At 43.6% G+C, this 16,463-nt stretch overlaps 1 protein-coding gene across 1 annotated transcript in view; it reads right to left on the reverse strand.

Annotated features, from left to right (window-relative positions):
* The window catches only part of LOC144774089 (extracellular calcium-sensing receptor-like), a 153,508-nt gene that overhangs the window by 86,079 nt on the left and 50,966 nt on the right, over positions 1-16,463 (reverse strand). The window lies entirely within an intron of this gene.

Genomic DNA, 16,463 nt, shown 5'->3' on the forward strand with positions numbered 1-16,463 from the left:
CCCCAAGACCACACTCAGAGGCACCCTCCTCTACAGACCACCAGGACCCCGCGCAAAATTCAGTGAAGACATCGCGGACTTCGTCACTCCACACGCGCTCCCCTCCAAAGACTACATCCTTCTGGGAGACCTCAACTTTCACCTTGAAAAGATCAACGACCGCAACACCACCACCCTCTTGGACAACCTCGCCAACCTAGGACTTAAACAACTAGTCACTTCCCCCACCCACATCGCAGGTCACACACTAGACCCCATCTTCACATCCAGCAATCATGTCTCCTTCAGCCACACTACGGATCTCCTATGGACCGACCACAGCTGCGTTCACTTCACCTACAACAAGCCGAAACCCATCAACCACTCTCAACCTATCCTGCAAAGAAACTGGAAGAAAATAACCACGGACCAAATCTCCGCATCGCTCCTTCGAAACTCCCCAGCCCTCTCTTCTAACGCCAACGAAGCCGCCGCCAACCTCACCCTATGGTTATCCAACACCGCCAACACCTTAGCTCCACTGAAAAAACGTCAAAGCAAACCTGGCAGCAAGAAGGCCTCATGGTTCAACGACGATCTCAAGAAGTCCAAGAAACTCTGCCGCTCCCTCGAAAAGGCCTGGAAAAAAGACCCAACCACCAGCACCAAGGACGCCTTCAAAAGCGCCACCCGCACTCACCACCAACTAATCCGAAAAGCCAAGAAAACAGCATTCAAGGATCGACTTGACAACAACGCCCACAACAGCAAGGAACTTTTCAACATCGTCAAGGAATTTTCCAATCCCTCAGCCAACTCCAACGACATCACCCCCTCTCAAACCCTCTGCGACTCCCTAGCCTCTTTTTTCCACAACAAGATTGCAGACATCCACAACAGCTTTGACAACCTACCCGGAAACCAACCCACCCTACCATCTGCCGACCCTCTTCCCCCCGCGAACACCCTTAACGCTTGGAACCCAATCTCCACTGAGGACACCATCCGCCTGATGAACTCCATCCACTCAGGATCCCCCACAGACCCATGCCCTCACCACATCTTCAACAAAGCAGACTCCGTCATAGCACCGCACCTCCGAGACGTCATCAACTGCTCCTTCAACTCCGCTACCTTCCCTGAAGACTGGAAACACGCTGAACTCACCGCCCTTCTGAAAAAACCAACAGCGGACCCCACCGAACTCAAAAATTACCGCCCCATCTCGCTTCTTCCATTCCCGGCCAAAGTCATCGAGAAAGCCGTCAACAACCAGCTCGCCGCCTTCCTCGAAACCAACAAATCCCTCGACCCCTCACAATCTGGCTTCCGAGCAAAACACAGCACTGAGACCGCCCTCATCGCAGCAACAGACGACATTCGAACTCTACTGGACAATGGAGACACAGTCGCCCTCATCCTCCTCGACCTCTCGGCAGCATTCGATACAGTCTGCCACAGCACCCTTCTACAACGCCTCAATAACATCGGAATTCAAGGAAAAGCACTTGAATGGATCACCTCGTTCCTCACCGGAAGAACCCAGAGAGTCCGCCTTCCTCCATTCAAGTCCGAGGCCTCTGAAGTCATTTGCGGCGTACCCCAAGGATCCTCACTCAGTCCCACCCTCTTCAACGTATACATGAGCCCCCTCGCGGCCATCGCACGCCAACACAACCTCAACATCATCTCTTACGCGGACGACACCCAACTGATCCTTTCTCTCACCAAGGACCCCAGCACCGCCAAAACTAACCTACACGAAGGAATGAAAGAAGTTGCTGAATGGATGAAACAAAGCCGTCTGAAACTGAACTCAGACAAAACAGAAGTCCTCATCTTAGGTACATCCCCCTCTGCATGGGACGACTCTTGGTGGCCGGAAGCCCTTGGAAAAGCACCCATCCCGACAGACCACGCACGGAACCTTGGCGTCATCCTGGACTCCTCACTCTCAATGAACAGACAAGTCAGCGCCGTATCCTCTTCCTGCTTCAACATTCTTCGCATGCTCAGAAAAACATTTCGCTGGATCCCCTCCGAAACAAGGAAAACAGTCACCCACGCTCTGGTCACGAGCCGACTGGACTACGGAAACACCCTCTACGCAGGCACCACCGCTAAACTCCAGAAGAAACTCCAACGGATCCAAAACGCCTCAGCCAGGCTCATATTAGACATCCCACGCAACGAACACATCTCTGGTCACCTTAAAGACCTCCACTGGCTACCCGTCAATAAGAGGATCACTTTCCGTCTGCTTACCCACGCACACAAATCACTCTACGACATCGGACCAGATTGCCTCAACTCTCGACTGTCCTTCTACACCCCCTCCCGCCAACTACGTTCTTCCGGCCAAGCCCTCGCCACGGTACCTCGCATTAACAAGACCACCATGGGAGGCAGATCCTTTTCATACCTAGCTGCTAAGACATGGAACTCACTCCCCGCTTACCTTCGCCTCACCCAGAACCACCTAGCGTTCAGAAAGCAGCTTAAAACGTGGATATTTGACAAATAATCCTCCTCCCCTCCTAAGCGCCTTGAAACCCTCTGGGTATGTAGTGCGCTATACAAATTTTTATGACTTGACTTGACTTGAAATCGTTTTTTTTCCAATATATATTTCTGAGAATCGGTTTAAATATAGGGGAACCAAAATGGTTTTTTTTCTTTTCAAAAGTGTGCTCTTGCAATAGAGCAGTGTTGTATTTGAGGCTTATGTGTAATAACATTGAAATATTACATATGTATCTTCATATTTTATTCACACACACAGACAATAGCAATACATATTACAGTCGGGCCTGTTTGTAATGTTATTATGACAGGTCCGCATGTACAAGTTCTTGTTTGAGAGCTCTATCTCAGTTGATAAGACAGTCAGTCTGTCCTCGAGTCCCCTGCACGGCCCCAGTAATGTATATGAATGCGCCAGCACACCGATCATTTACAGCTTTGATGCTATGTTAGCTGTCACATTTACATGTTCCGAAGTTCGGACTTGTTTTATTGTTTTACGTGCCATGTGCTGGTGGGGCTGATTTATAGCAATACTTGACGCGGGCGGGATCAGCAACTGGCAGCGGTGACAGAAGCCGACACCAGGAACAGAGGAGTGTGTGAGTGCTAGGGGAAAACCGCCACACAACACCGATTCGACTATTGACTATAGAGACAAGCACCTACTCACTTCCATTGAAAAGGGTGAGTGTGTGTATATTGTAGTTACACAAATACTAATGAGATGCATATATTCGGGCTGTCACGAGTGGAACACAGAGCTGTGCATGCTGCACGCCTTGAGCCAATTCTACAATAACGAAGAACGAGTCAGAGCTACATTATAAAGTGAATGACCCCTCTGTGCTATTGATCAAAACTAGTTCACTCACTGAACGGTTCCTGGCTAAATAGACGCATGGAACATACCCAATTCTTAATTGCGGCTATCCTAGATTCCTTCTTTACTCGATTCCTCAGACACCCCATCTGAAAGCCGTCAGACATTTTGGCCATAAGTGAAACGGCTACGGTAGAAATAGCAAGCCTATATCATTTTATAAATGTCCTTTCCCCCGCACATTTCATTGCTTCAGTAATTTCAGCAGCCCTTATGAAATGACGGCTCGAGACAGCCACACATGCTAGCAGCGTGACATAATAATATTCTGAAATATGCTCCTTGATCTAAGTGTGCGAGGATTATGGGAAAAATGCAGCGCAAGATATTTGTTGCCCGATACCCGGCAACTGAGACTGCATTACTAATTCAAATTGTTCAGCCATAAGTGGAACATTATGGTTTTCGAAGAGCACTGCGTTTGTCACAACGGCATCGCCCTGCAATGAGGTCTGTGTGCTTGAGGTGTCATGGTGTTGATAACAGGCTACTTTATGAAAGGAACTCTAGGGCCTTGGCAGGTTAAAATAAAGAAAACAAGCATTGGCATAGCCTAGAGGTCTCGCCTTTGGGACCTTATAAGTGTTTAGCCATGCAACAGTTAATGTTGTTGCACCAAGGATATTGTGCTGGATAACTAAACACTTAAGTTATAAAGTCCCAAAGGCGAAACCTTCCTTGTTAGTGCTCGGAAGCACAGTTTGCCTGCTTACTTTTATCTGCTGTGAGTGCGAAGTACATAGGAAGCTCCTGAAGTAACTTGGAGTTGCCAGCCATCTAGTGACATAAGTTGACAAGCACAGCCTTGGTCTTCACAGATTTTTCAGTTGCTACTTTTGCTCTGCGAGCATGAGAAATCTTTCTTCGTTCCTAAATTAATGAAGATTTGCCTGCCAATTTCACGCTGACAGGCACAGCTTTGTTTGATTTCATTTTCATTTCTGTGTTCTATTCTGAGCACGTCAGATAACATTTGCAGGAAGTTAATCTATCAGCATATCATCATTAATAGCTGAAGAGTGTTTTACATCAGCTGCAACTTAATTTACCATTTCTCTTCAGTAGTTATCTACAAGTTATTTGTTCTCACAGTTTTCCTGCTGTTAGCAAGAGATATTTGTTTTGCCAATTCCTGAATAAATTAAAAGATGTTGCCTGTTTTTTTTATTACGCTGACAAGCACAGTTTTGATTAAATTGTTTGACAGTTTCTTAATTACGCTGACAAGCACAGTTTCAAGAAAAGATATATATATTTTTCTCTCTATCTCGTCAATTGCATAATTGAATTTGCTCGTCTTCATTCTTCTATGCTGACAAGCACAGCTTTCTTCTGCCTCAGAAGCTGGTAGATTTCGTTTGCTGCCATTATCCATATGTTTTACTTTTAATTTTATCAAGACTGTTTCAGCACACTATTCTATTGATATTGTATTGGTTAAGAGTTTTAGCATACTTTTGTATTGTTTTTTCTTATAAATGTATTTCACAGAGTTTATGTTTGTTTTGACAAATCATTAATTTTAGCAAACCTATCCAGAGTGTAATATATCCTACTTCAGAGGCAAAACCTTGTTGCAACTGAAATTATTTGTCCTTTATCATTTTTAATTTTAATTTTTTAATTATTTCATTATGGTGGTAATGAACAGGAGCCAACCTCCTCCTTTTTTGAATGAAGAAGGGGAACCAGAAATTCCATTGGATAGATGGGTAAATATTTTGCATTCATATTTAAATGCTATAGGGGGATAACATTTTTCCTCAATTAGAAAGCAACATATTTTATTGCATAATTTGGGTGTTCAACGGAGAACGGTGTATGAGGATTTATCTGATAATGCTGAAGGAGAAGATGGTGGAGATGAAGATGTATTTACTACTACTTTAAGAAAGCTAGGTAATCATTTCAAGGAAAGAATGAATGTAGTACTTGAAAGGCATAGGTCCTTCAACCGAGCTCAAGGGAGAAATGAAAAGGTTACCTCCTACATAGCAACTCTTAGGGGTTATCAGCTACATGTGAGTTTGAAGCATTAACAGATTCCCTAATTAGGGACCAGTTAGTTTGTTGTACTAATGATCATAAGATTCAAGAAAGACTCCCCACTCATACTCCTGGTTTAGAAGAAGCTATTCAGATAGCCAAGAGTTTTGAATATATTGCTTTTTGTGTGAAAGAAATGAAAATAAATAAAGATAATTGCAGGGAGGAAAAATAAATTTGTTTTATAGGAAATTCAGAAGAAGTATTAGCAGTGCAAGAAGGCAAGCATCTTGTCAAATCTAAGTCAAAAATGATGGTGCGAACGTTTGCTAATAATGTCAAATGCCCAGCTAGAAGTATAACCTGTCAAAAATGCAGGAGGACAGGGCATTTTTCAAAAATGTGTAAATGTAGTACTGCAGGTAGAGGAGTACATGCTATTCATATTGAGGAGAGGTTAAAGATGAAAATAAATGTATCTTTCAAGTACATAGTTATGAAGAGTATGATAAAGTCAAATATCCCTCATGCGAGATTCTACTAGATGGTAAATCCATTACTGAATATGCTGACTCGTGTTCTCCCCTACACTTTGATTGACCATGGGGTCTTTATTAACACTTTTAGAGACGAGGATTGTATTTTAAAAGAACCAGACAAACATCCGGGAGGGTACAACAAAGATCCCATTCCTCTGACAGGAATGGTAAAGATGAGAATTTGATTCAAAGACAGACACACTATTGGTACGGTGTACATTACGGAGAAAGGGTGCAACCTATTGAGTTGGAATAATTAAAGAGGTCTTTGAAACAAGCTTGATCCTTATAACAAGGAACAGGCTCGTCTGGTAGATAGGACCTTAGTTGGGGCAGACATACGTGAGGATTTCTCTGATGTCTTTGTAGATAAAATTGGCATGCTTAACCCGTTGGCTTCTTCCGCGATTTCGCGGCAGTGCGGCGGTTTTAAAAAACAGGCGGGGCCGCGTCGGCCATTGGCAGCACCAGCAAGGTAGTGCAGCCATTGGCCAATGGCCGACGGCAGCATGGAAGGGGTTAAAAATGACTTGCATTACATCAAATTCAAGTTTGATGCCATACCCATAGTACCCAAAATACGCTCTATAATCTTACGAATGCAAGAGAATTTAAAGGAAGAACTTAAAAAGTTACTGGAACTAGGTATTATTGAACCTATAGAGAGATACGAATGGTTGGCACCCATTACTATTACTAAGAAAGAAGGAAAAAGTATTTGCATGTGTGTGAATTTGAGGAGTCTAAATGCTAGCATATTGATTGACAGACATCTTCTTCAAAAAATAAATGAAATGCTTACTGTAATACATGATGCTAAATATTTTTCTGTGCTAGATCTTTCTTCAGCGTATCATCAGGTTGCCCTTCATCCTGATTCTCAGATACTCACTGCTTTTACCATCCCTTTTGGAAATTACAAATTCTTGAGAGGAGTGGCTAAAACAGTGTCCTTCCAAGGTGATAATCTGATATATGGTTCTAATGAGCATGAAGACAATGAAAATCTAAGGAGAGTGTTGGGTAAATTAAGAAATGCTGGTCTTACCCTAAGGAAAAGCAAATGCAAAATTGGTGTAGCGTCAGTTGTTTTTTTGTGTTATACCCTTTCAAGTGAGGGAATCAAGCCTAAAATGGACCTTATTGAGTCAGTATCTGAAGCTCCTATTCCCACTAATAAGGATGAGGTTAAATCCTTTTTAGGGTTAGCCGAATACATGTCCAAGTGTATTAAGAACTTTTTGACCTTGGTTCGACCGTAGAGGGACTTATTGAAGAAGAACGTACCTTTTGACTGGTTGCCCAATCAAACAGACAACTTTAATAAAATAAAAAGGGCCATTGTTTCAGCATCTTTTTTTGGAAATTTTGACAGCAAAAGAGATCCCATACTTACCACGGATGCAAGCAATAAGAGGTTTGGAGCTACCCTTTCCCAAGTGGTGAGGTAATTGTCTACACTTTCAGGACACTCAAGGAAGAAGAAGGGAATTATTCCACAATTGTTAAAGAAGCGCTGTCATGCTTTTTGGCCACTAATCATTTTAAATATTTCCCAAAGGGATTAACTTTTGAACTTAGAACTGATCATAAGCTCCTTGTCTCTGTTTTTGCCAAAACAGTTATGAAAAAACTACCCCAAGGATTAGCAAGTGGGTAATTTATTTGCACAGCTTTAACTTTAAAGTGGTGTATGTGCCATGAGATAAGAATACGATGGCTGGTTGCTTGTCTCATCTTCCCATTCAAAAACAAGGAGAGGACCATATGCATGAGTTGGCCGTCTTACAAGTTGCCGTTCCTGCCATACTAAAGTTTGACTGGGAGACGTATATGTTGGAGGATGACATTTTAATGTTAGTTAAGGACAAGATGGTAAAGGGTTGGCTGGATATGTGTAGTAGGTTGTCCAAGGAGCTTCAAACTTTTTTGAATGTGAGGGAAGAACTTTCCATTGATGGAAATAATGTCTGCAAGTCAGGAAAATTTGTTTCACTTAGAAGTTGAGGGAACATATCTGGTTATTTAGGTAGGAACCTCACCAAGAGTAAACATAGGTTGGGTTATTGGTTTCCCTACATGGACACCATGGTGGCAAATTTGGTTAAAAACTGTAACATGTGTAGTCATAGTGATAAAACCAAAACTGCTAGAAAAGTCCCCCCTCTTTACAACCTAATGAAGTTCCCATTAAACCCTGGAATAAATTAGGTTTGGACATAATTGGCCCATTATAAGTGATTGGATTGCAAGAAAAATATATAATTGTTTTGGTTGATTCTTTTTCGAAGTGGGTTACGTCAAATTTGTCAAATGTGTTGATACAAAAACTCTTATATGCTGTTTGTCAGAAGTCTTCACCACGACTGAGCACTGACCCTCTCCACCACAAGAGAACAAAGGGAAATGTGGTATAAATACTGGGGCCCAGACCCCAAAGCTTTAGAACTCACTTGGATCAAGGAACCTGTCAAGGAGAAGAGTTGGAAGAGCTGCCAGGAGAAGTACTGCCCCTTTGATGTTTTGTAGCTTTGCTCGGTTGGCCTGCAGTTGCTGCTTCTGCCTTGGGCAGTAAAAGGACTGGACTGAACTTTCATAACTAGTTGATGACTGTCTCCTTGAGATAGAGCTTGCCTCTTGTTCACAAAGTGTCAGTGACAGCAAGACTTCACTTACCTCTGTGTACTGCCTCTGGGGACTGCGTGTCTCAGGAGCCACAGAGTGAAACCACAACCTAACGCCATCACCAAGACAGCCGTTGGTTCCATGACCTGCACTTCGCACCGAAACTCTTATCTCACTGACGACTGCCGCCAAAACCAAGCTTCTGCTTGCACCATGACCTGTGGGCACCACACTCCACACTGCTTTACTCTACTCCACCACCCTGGTCTTACTGACAATCCTGTTGTTAGCTGATATCGCAGCCGTGGTCTCTACCGTGGTCTGGGGGCACCGCCTATAAGCTACACACAGCACAGCCCTGTCACACTGCAGCCCATCGACCACCAACCCTAGATGGCTGTCAAGGCTAGCACCGTAACCGTCAGCACTGCAATGAGCACTGCCACGCTTCACACCGCAGCCCTGGTCTCACCGACGCTGCTGGACAACCGCCATAGAACCGCTGCCGACACTGAGGCCACAGCACGGGGCAATGCTCTGCTTCACCCCATAGCCTTGACAACTGCTGCTACCGAAACACACCACCACAGTCAGCCGGAACAAAAGTTACTCTTCCAAGTCTTCTGACACCGATCTGCACCGACGCGTGTGACTGCCACTGTTGGCTTTGGTTGTTTTCAGCACAGCGGTAGCACCTGACGGAGATACTGAGTTCAAGGGACTGCATAAATCTCTCAGTGGGTGTGTTAGTGGAAGCATAAGTCTCTCAGTGGGTCTGTGAGTGGGTGCATGAGTGTCGAGTGCATCTGTGAGTCCATGGGTGGGTCTGTGACTTGGTGTATACGTCTCTTACTATGCATGTGAGTGGGCACATGAGTCTCTGAGTGAGTCTGTGAGTGGGTGCATTAGTGTCTGAGTGGATATGTGAGTAGTTACATGAGTCTGTGACAAGCAAGGGTTTGTGTATGTAGACGTAGATACTTTTTGTTTTATATTTCCACCAATATTTCTGAGTGCGGTGTAATAGTTATGACGTACCCGCGATGGTACAAGGGGAGGCCACGTTGTTGTCGTGAATATCATGCACAATTAGAAAAAAATAATTTTAGACACATAACTTGTGTCACTAACACCCCCATTTTTCAAACATGGGATGCAAGTACCTCCACCCTGACCCCTTATGGTAGCTTTCACAGAAATTTCCAGCCCTTGAAACCATTCCCGATCGATAAAATGATGGCCACAATTTTTGGTTTAGGTTGTATCCAGCCAAATCAGAGCATTCCCGCTGGCATGCTCATTTGCAATTTACTGCGAAATTGTTGAAACATCTCCACATCCATCACGAAACCGCCTCGAAATATCAGCAGCCAGAGATCTCACTATATTGTTCGGATTTAATTTAACACAAACTACTGAACGGATTTGCACCAAATAACAAAAAGCACAATCGACATAACAACATCTAACTTTCTTTGGTGTAATTCTGTCCAGCGGTTCAGGCTGTAGGTTCCACACTGCATTCTTATGAGAATTAACATTTTAAATGCAACCTTACTTTGCACCCCTAATTCTCGGTCCCCACTTCATGGAGCACCTCCAAACTTTCTGTGGCACACAGAATGTACTTTGACATGTTTTTTAGAAAACTACATGAAGATTGATCAAACAATGCCAAAGATACAGGTAAGACAAAAAAGGCTTTTCCTATGGAAACAAGAACCTAACTATAACTACCTGCTGGTGACCGCCAGTAGGATATATATAATGACCCTTTTGAAGGCTAAAGCTGAAACGCGATGGCCTCTTGTCTGCATGGATGGTGAATACGAAAAAAGAAAATAAAATAGGCTGGTGCCTGGCTGTGCTGCTTTTTCTTAACCTCGGGTCAATGGGAGGCTCTTTGCCTCCTTATATACAGATATATTCACTGAAAACAACAAAGGACATTAAACTTAGGCTCATATTTCACTGGTATAAAACCAATGAAATGTAGAAGTTATAGTTAGCTGAGCTGACTACCTTATGCCTCTGCAATATACTGCGTGTGACCTCACATATCACATCACCACCTCTCATACACCCACTCATACACATAATAAGGTGTAATGAGCAGTGTTCCCTGGAACCTGCGCGGCTGGGCGCCCGGGCATATCAGTGCCCCCGAGCGCGCACTGCTGTGTCTGTGGCGCGCACACACATCTCCGAGAGCATTCGCGCTACCGAAGCAGCGCAAAAAAACTGCATTTCTAACATGCTGAGGAAGAGGCATTTAGCAAGTGCTTCCTCCTCATTGTGTGCTTTTGTTTAAAGCATTCGTGTTAATTGCAGAGCCCATCACGAGATGCGATTAACATGAATGCTTTAACCACATGCGTGCGGGCGGAATTCCGCCCGTACGCTGAGATTTTCTAAAGCGCATGTTACGTGACGAGCTGGGCTCGTCATCAGCGTGCGAGGAGGCTACGCCATGACGAGTCCAGCTCGTCATCAGCGTAGAAGGGGTTAAACAAAAGCAACAATATGCTCTACAGCCACAAAAGAAATGCAGCCCCAACCACAGCGTGTGCTTTTAGAATCACCTAGATTAAACGCTGTGTTTGTAGACTTGCTACATTTCTTGTCTTAATAGAGCTGGGCTGTGGGTGTGACTGTGCCTTTCTTTTTTTTTTTTTTAAAGTTTTCATGTTAATTGCAGCTCACGGATGCTGCTATAAACATGAAAACGTTAACAAAGGCACCCCACAGCTGCGTTCTTTTAAGATAAGAAATGCAGGAAGCCTACAAACTCGGCATTTACCATTGCCCTAAATCAACCTCCTTTTGAGTCACCTTTCACCCCTCTCTTCTTGTTGATCACGGTTTAGCACCATTTTCACCCCCTCCCTCGGACCCGTTCCATTTCTAATTGCGTGTGACTCGAGGCACTGAGGAATTCCAGCTCTGGATGTGGTTGATCACGAATAACCCTACCGGTTTGTTGACTCTGACTTTCTGGTATCCCCTGCAGTCTTCCCTCCTTGGCCGGTCTGCTGTGACCCGACCTGCTTTCAATCCCTTTTACTTTTTTCCCCCCATTAACCTCTATGCCCCATTGATCTTGTTTTCTATGTTATTTAATGCTAAAGCAACGGATGTAATTTTGCAACACAGTTTTTTCCTTATTCTATGCTAAGCTTTTGTAACTAATGTAACTTTGTAACACTATTTATCCTCATGTAAAGCGCTCTAATAGCCCCGAGTCTAGCTGGCGCTATATAAAACTCTTCAAATAAAAATAAAAAATAAATACAAATTTGCTTCCAGGTGCATATGCTGAAGGGCAACCACATAGCTGCCCAGGTTTCAGATTGCCATGTGTGACATTTTCATAATTTCAGAGTAATAATGAGTGATATGTTAACGAGTATGAGTGATACTTTCTTACAAGCAAAATCAAGCTATGCAGATGAGAGAAACATATAAATATGAAAAATTACATTCATTTAAGGATTGGGAAACTCTGATTTAACTGGTGCACAGCTTTAGGAATAATTGTTTACTGACTTCCATTTATCAGAGGCATGTCTAAGTCATATACTTAGAATCATAAAAATATCAGAGAGCTCCTTTGCAATATATTAAATCAAGGCGTTTCACACATGCTCAGGAGATGTTGTTTTCGGTTGTGTGTTGTTTTGAGGCTTATGCTTCCAGCCTTACCATACAGAGATTGTCAGCCTTAGTGGTGGGTCACTCCTTCCCATCAAAATCAGTAGAGCTTAGGGTCTGGGCCTCTCTGACGTTATGCGTGTTACCTGCCAACAGGGAACCAATGTCAGAGAGGCACTAACAACATGAAACACTCAGTTAGTTATACACATTACAGGGTGCCAGTTGAGCCACCTTTGTCACCTTCTGAGCACCAGGAGGCAACGCAGGCTGCAGCTGCCTGATCGTGCTCTGCCACTTACAGGCTATATACTTTAATTTAATTAGGCCGCGGCCGCACATGGGAGTCAATTCAGACAGCGGTGGTGGTGCCGCACCATTGGAGGCAGTGATGCTGTCTCTGCCAGGGCTGGAGGAACTGGCAGGCTCAGGCCTGAGTCGCTGCAGAAATTCAGGTTTACCGCCGGTCCCCAGCCCGCCCCCAGTGTCTTCGAGGATGGACAGTGAGTCCTACAACTCACAGGCAGTCATAACCATGCTGCGATCTCCAAATCATTAGCCATATCACACTGTGCAATTAGCGGGACACCGTGCAGTAGCCGCATGCCTGTTTTGTCATATTTGCACACAAGCTTGAATACACACCTCCTGCCAGCACCCAATGAGCACCATAATACAAGCCGGCAGTCTGGCAAGCGCCTGAGGTAAGAAGGGGGGGCACACAAACAAAGGGGGAATGTCAGGGGGATGAAGGGGGACATCAGACAAACGTGTTTGTTGTACCTCAGACAGCAGGCTCTGCAGCTCCTTCTCCCGCGGCACTTTAGTATTCAGTATCCAGTGCAGCTCCTGAATGTAATGCAGGACTGTATAGGTGACGGGAGATGAGCACTGCCGAAGACATGGCACGTAGCAGGGCTAAAGGGTTGCTTAGCGGTGGGGCTGTTGAGGCTGCCACAGCACCAGTGTCTCTCACTCCTCTCGGTCTTCCTTGGCTGCGGTAATGAATAATTGAATTCGACAGGGAGCTGACAGTACACAGTCTGTGGCTCGGGCTAGTGTGAGCTGCAGTAGGCAGCGCGATGCTGAGATCGCCAAGCTTGAATTTGGCGCCGCCTGCATAGTTTTCAACAAACTCAACTCCTGCTGGCAGCAGGATGTGACATCCTCCCTGCAGCGCCAAGACACAGTATAATGAATTATTTCTTCTACATTGTAGCAGTGAGTGTTAGCCTTCAGGCGAGCTCCAAGCCTGCCTGCGCCCACCACGGTAGGCGCGCTGCGAGCTGCCACACTTTTAGGCAGCCTTCAGTACAGTGACAGATGCTGACACGCTGACTATGCATATCCCTGACAATTTATTTCAGTGCAGTAATGTTGAGCACCACACTGAAATGCGTTAGTCTAACGCCTGATACGTGGTACTTGGAAGGACTAAAACCATTTGTCTCCGAGCCATGCAGTTTCTGTCATCAGCACTTCTCCCTTTTTCCACAAGAGCAGTTAAGCATGAATGGCAAAATATCCTAGTTTGCAAATGTTTGCTATATAATTCTGGTTCTGCACTATGTACAGCATAATGCATCATCTGCTGCAGAATTTGACGATTTTAACTAATAAATCCTTTGTGGCTCAAATGGATCAAATGTTGCTAAAATATGGGAATTGTGTTTCTGAAAAGTGGACGGCCCTTTGCAAAGGTTGGCTGATCACCTTTGTCACTGCTGGATTTATATCTTACACTTGTACTACTACTAATAAGGCAACATTTTTCCAGAGACTGTTAGCGTCGGTAAAAATGATAAAGTATCATGAAATATACTGCATTACATTCCAGCCTCTTTTTTGCTGCATAATTTAGTTAACACTGCGGCATAATTTTGTCCTCCATTGGTGCATAATTCCAGTAGCCCCAAAGCAGGCAGCACATATTAAAAGTGCTTGAGCATGAAGCAGAGAGACTGTGAAGAATGTGAACTTAGTTTGGTGTGCTTGCAAATCATGCATTGTCGACCCCTGGTGAGTTACAGCTACTACTGCTGAAACAGGGCCAACGGAGGGACCAATGGGTGAGGCGGACGGCCTCAAGGGCAATGGCGGAATGAGCGCTGGTGGAGCCCTGTGCAACAATGTTAGTTGGTGCCCTCTCAATGGCTCCCTCCGCCACTGATTCCCTCACTAACACCCTTTAACAGTGCCCCTCAAGTCTCCATAACCATACTCTTGCTCAGATAATTTTAAATTGATTTACAGCGCCGCTCATACCAGTGAAGGGTGGCAGAGCACTTTACATCACACTTCTTACGTGGAGACAATTATTCATATGTGTGTAAATCTTTGTATAGGAAATGTTACATAAGACAAAGGACTACAATGTGTAGGAGTGACATGACATCCATACTAGTAGGCAGTATAGTTTAATAGTGATTGGTTTGGAGAAGCACACTGAAATTAGAATGTAATATCATGATTGCGGGTTCTCTAATAACCAGAATTTATTTCTATTCAAATTAACCCTTTTTGCAACAATAGGGTAATCAGACTGGGGAAAACATGAAAGTTAATAGCTTAATGTTCTATTTTAGGATTTTGACATATAAACTGCAAGTATCAAAAGGATCTCACTGACAAAAGTAGTAACCCACTGACCCATTTACATTATGTGCACTTTATGATCTGCATGGTACACGTTATTGGCAGCAGGCACATTAATCCTCTGAGCTACCTTTCCATGAGTCAAAACTTCCACTTGACAAAACTCCAGCTATCTCTAGGAAGAACATTAATCACCGGAGTTATCATGACATTTTTATTGTTGCCTAAAATTGCTAGTGGCCAGGCCTGCCCAGCGCTGTTCATTAATATTCTATCTCTGACGCATAGCATTTTAAATTTGAAGACGCAGTTGCATGCTCATATGTTAGACAATTTTAGCGTACTGGTGCTGCCTCATTGGCAGTGTACTTAAATTGCAGTATTGTCAGAGGGGCGCTAGAATACAGGACTAATGCATTTTAACGCTGTGATGTGGACACTAGCATTAAAATGCGGTAGTCGAAAGCCTGGTGAGGCCCTACCCTAACCCAGCCCTGAAACTGCATTTGTTAAAGTTTTCATGTTAATCGTTAATCGCAGCGCCCATCATGAGCTGAAATTAACATCAAACTTGAACAAATGCACACAATCAACCCACAGCCCAGCTCTATTAAGAAAAGAAATGCAGCAACATAGCAGCCAAGGTTTCAAATTGACATGTGGGATGGTTTCAAACCTGCCTTAACAACATTCACTGGGATTTGTTCGTGAGAAAATGCACCGTCTTTTCACTTTTTTAAACAAGTTTGGAGTGATATTTGGCGCTGCACCCACACGCGCGGTCTGGTTACTGGCGCACATAGCCTTGGCTGTGGCGCACATAGACCTTACACTGCCGCAAACAGAGGAAAAATATTAGAGGGAACATTGGTCATGAGTGATGTAATATGTGAGATCATAAGCAGTGCATTGCTGTGGCGCGAGTTATAGTTACTCAGGTAACTGTAACAACTGAATTTCTCTAGTTTTGTATGAGTAAAATCTGGCCCTAACTATAATGTCCCTGTAACCTTAGTTTTTTTTTTGTGAATTACTAATGTGTTTTTTTATTGTATTTGCTAACTATAACGTCCCTGTAACCTTTGTATTTTGTCAGTGAATTTCTAAGGTTTTGTAAATGCTAATATCTAACTATAACTAACCCTGGGCGGTAAACTCCAATACACTGGCGGAGTTTGCTGAGTTTTCCGCGCTTCACTTATAGCTTGGAGTTCAGTAAAACACTCTGCAAATGCTACGGAGCGGATTTCAGTATACAGGCGCCTACCACACACCCCACTCACATACCTGAAGTTTGAATCTTGCTGTAAAAAATCAACAAAAAAAACTTTCTAATTCTTGTACCTGATGTTTTTTTTAAAAAGAAAAACAAATTATTTTTATTTCAGCTTGAGAAATTATGATTTTATGGTCAAAAATTCAACAAGCAAAATTTTTTAAATTTTCAATTTGAGAACGGCACATTTTTTAAAGAAATTGTTTTAAAAACCTGAGCTTGATGCCGAATACTGAATGTCACAAAATCAAGGGTTTGGTTTACAAACAGCAAGGCCGCGCCATATCCTAAATAAACAAAAAAATGCCAGTGCTGCAAAAATAATTTGTGCAAGTAATAAAAAGCAATGACCAAAGCAATTGCCCTCAAGAAATCACTTTTTCCGTTTCATACAAAAGTCAAAAAC

Source organism: Lissotriton helveticus, chromosome 8 (genome assembly GCF_964261635.1).
Source record: "Lissotriton helveticus chromosome 8, aLisHel1.1, whole genome shotgun sequence".
In the NCBI taxonomy this organism is placed as follows: domain Eukaryota; kingdom Metazoa; phylum Chordata; class Amphibia; order Caudata; family Salamandridae; genus Lissotriton; species Lissotriton helveticus.